The sequence below is a fragment of the Montipora capricornis genome, chromosome 7, assembly GCF_036669925.1.
Source record: "Montipora capricornis isolate CH-2021 chromosome 7, ASM3666992v2, whole genome shotgun sequence".
NCBI lineage: Eukaryota > Metazoa > Cnidaria > Anthozoa > Scleractinia > Acroporidae > Montipora > Montipora capricornis.
In genome coordinates this window covers 27,306,394-27,309,940 of record NC_090889.1, presented here as the reverse complement: position 1 = coordinate 27,309,940, position 3,547 = coordinate 27,306,394, and positions in this window count along the sequence as shown.

Sequence of the window (3,547 nt, the reverse complement as noted above, 5' to 3'; positions counted from 1 at the left end):
CACCTATGTTACAATACTAATTTTATTGAAGCAGTACAATACCAATCAGTAAAAAGTTCGCAGATAAACATTTACTAGTGACGACGTCACTTTTTATCGCTTGTTTTAGAACATTGCGCTTGTTGTAGCAAATTACCACTAACGTTATTCAATGAGCATAGTTACATTCAGGACTTCAAGTTCCATATGCTACTCAAGTGTTTCACGAAGGGAATATTTAGTGTAAGAGAGTTGCACAAATTACTTGTTTCTGTTTTCGCTTTTCGTTTTGTCGGGTTGCAAAAGGGAGCTCTGATCACGTGATGGTAAGGAATTGTGAATGAAAGAAAACAACACAGGGTCTAAGAAAACAGTGGATGCGTAGCAGAGATTTCAGGAGGGAAACCTTTTATATGTTCTTTTATTATAATAGGGAGCTTAAGAACAAGGCGTGTTTGAGCCATAGCCGACAACCGGGAGTTAGTTGTTTTTAACATGTCTCGACATGACCACATTTATATTGCTAAGTGTTTAGACGATCAGTATTGTAATAGGGAGTTTAATTAAGCAAAGACGACGGCTACGGCAACGAAACGCTATCGCAAGTATTTCACGATTATTCCGTCTTGTTCACCTTGTACAATACAGGCGAACTATCCTGTAACTGAATGGGTACGAACGGTTTTAAAGTCAAAACAGAAAATGACTGTTTCCTTGTTATATGCTCACGTTGTCGTCAAAACCTAACACTTGGGACTAACCTTTTCGTTGCCGTAGCCGTCGTCTTTGCTTAATTAAAATCCCTAACCTTGCAGAGACTACTGCTCTGGCGCGCGAAATGTACAATCCCACTTTACGTCTGTGGTTCAAAAACGTCTTGTGCTTAAGCTCCCCGATACCTTTTCTGCATTGGCGTAACATGCCATCATCGGCGATTGGTTGAAGAGCTCTACCCATATTCATGGACTTTCCTCGTAGTGCGCGGACTTTCCACAATTTCTCCTCTTGAGCAAACACATTGTCGACAGTAGTTTGGAAAGGCAAAAAGGACTATTATAGGTAAGTAGTCCGCCATCACTGTGCTATTTGGAAGGATTCAATCTACTCAACTGTTTCAAGTAATGCCAATGTTATAGTTCCAAATGAAACACCAACAGTTGCTTAACAAGATGCTGCAATTAGTGTGACGTAAAAGGTCACCACGGCAACAAAAAAACCATCTAAAAAACGTCCTCTATTTTATCTTTAAGTGCTTCTATCTCAAAAACCATTTCGGCAACCCCCAATTTTTTTTATTACTGGAAAGTAATTAGCAGGTTAAGTTAGAATTCTATACAAAGTTGTAAATTATCTGGAGCGGATTCAGAGCCATCTTAAATATTTCAAGTATGAAGGTGGCTATGAATGCATTCAAGATAATTATTTAAACTTTGCAGAGAGTTTAATCTTAGCTTGCTAATCACTTTCCAACAATAAAAAAAATGGGTGTCTCAGAGTTCGATTTTGAGATATAAGCGTTCAAATACAAAATCATAGGGCTTTTAGATGGCTTTTTTGTTGCTACTGTGACCTGTTAAGTCACATTAATTAGTGCATCTCTAGCTTCATTTGGTACCCTAACATTGGTATTACGCGAAAGAGTTAACTCTTTTAGTAAGACATTCCCTCCAAATCGTTGAGAGTGGTTTGGGCCACCTAAAAAAGGTGGCCTAAGGAGGCTCGAAAGGGTTCAGCTCGGCGCACGCGCGTAAGCTACAGACGGAATCAAAGGGTCAATACTCATGGCCATCCTTCAAACCGACATTTCCCTTTTCATTCAACTTACACGACATACAATCTACTTCAACATTTTAAACCTGCAGAGAAAATTAAGAAATCTTCCCATTCAGCGTTACCAGATACTGTTAGAAATAATTTCGTAAATATTTAAAATTCAACAAAATCTTTAGGTCAGTTTTTCAGAAAAATCAGTGTTTTTGAGATGTCGCTAAATTTTTTTTTTCACCTACAGAATTTTTTTTAAATTTGGAAGACAAGCGTTTTAAATTAATCTAAGCTAACATGCAAAAAATAAAAAAAAATTCACTGTCCGGAAACAGATATTAACAATTAAAGTTGCAAAATCAGGAAAAATGAGGGGTTACAAGATCAGTCACCCGCTCATTCCAGTGCACGCGTGAGTGGAGCTACAGACCAACACAAACGGATTTAAGAGACCATTAAAAAGTTTGTGTCCAATTTTCGTAGTTTTCGTGAATAGATGTCTATTTGTATTCCATGTGTATAGGAATTAGAAGAAAGGCGAGCGAAATTAGCCGTATCTGTTTATTTCTGGTGACCCATTTTGAATCATGAGCTGACGCAAGCAGCTTTTAGAATTGCGTGTGTGGCTTACGCGCCCGCGCTGAGCTTGCGTTGACCCGTAGATCAACTCGTGCGCGGACTCGAATGAGCGTGTAACGCATGCGTAAATGCTGTCTTTGTATTCCCCTCATTTTTCTTGATTTTTTAACTTCACTCGTTTGCATCTCTGCTTCCGGTAAAATTTTTTGCACGTTTACTTCAATTGACTTTAAAAAAACTGATTTTTCTGTAAAACTGGCCAACAGATTTTGTTGAATTTTAAAAATTTTAGAGAATGTGTATAGCATTATCTGGTAAAGCTGTATGGGAAAATTTTACCTTCCCGTTTTTAAAAAAAGACAATATATGTTGATTTCAAGTCCCAAAGAAATGTCCTCTATTGCTGCCATGGTAACAGTATTTTGTGAGAAATCTATGATAGGTACTTAATACCCTGGCCAAAATTCGTCTTGATATGATTACCCTTACTTTATCTTAGAACAGAATATGTTTATTTGTGTGAAAAAAGGAAACTATTTTGAGTCTCCTTAAACTAGTTAGGCTCGATTGACCAGCCGTTTTGTGTGCCGGCGTTCCTCCGTGCACACCACGGTGGGATCACTGGTCCAGCCAATTGTATTTTTCACCAGTGAGAAAGTCACCTGCCTGCCAAGTACAAATGCAATTGGCTGAATACAAAATACAATGGCTTACGTCACAGACATACGATGCGGACGAGTGATCCAGCCGTTCGTTGGGAGGAGGATGTTAACCGCTCTCACAAAGTGGCCGGAAATCGAGCCTATGAACCAGTAACTTTAACTGACCTTTAACTTTTAACTGAAGAAGTACTTTTGTGAGGGATTGACTCAAGAACACTGTATCCCAAAACAACCATGTTATGGTACCATGTGACAAAACAGTGGCCATCCCGGAATTGCGCAGGGAACTGGGGCAACTTTTAAATTTGAACCAACCAATAAATTGGCACCATCACATGAAAGATAGCATTGAGATTGGCCATCTGACCAGGTTTGATGCTGTTAGGTCGAACAGAGACTAAGTTATGGACTTTAAAATATGGTTAAAAATTCATACACAGGTCTCTAATTTTGAGATTGCATCCCCCAAAACCATATAAACTCTTCAACTTTTTTACAATTTCTGTAATATTCATAGAAGTGGGCAAACAAAGTGATGTTTACCTCACCTATTTCCAAATAGT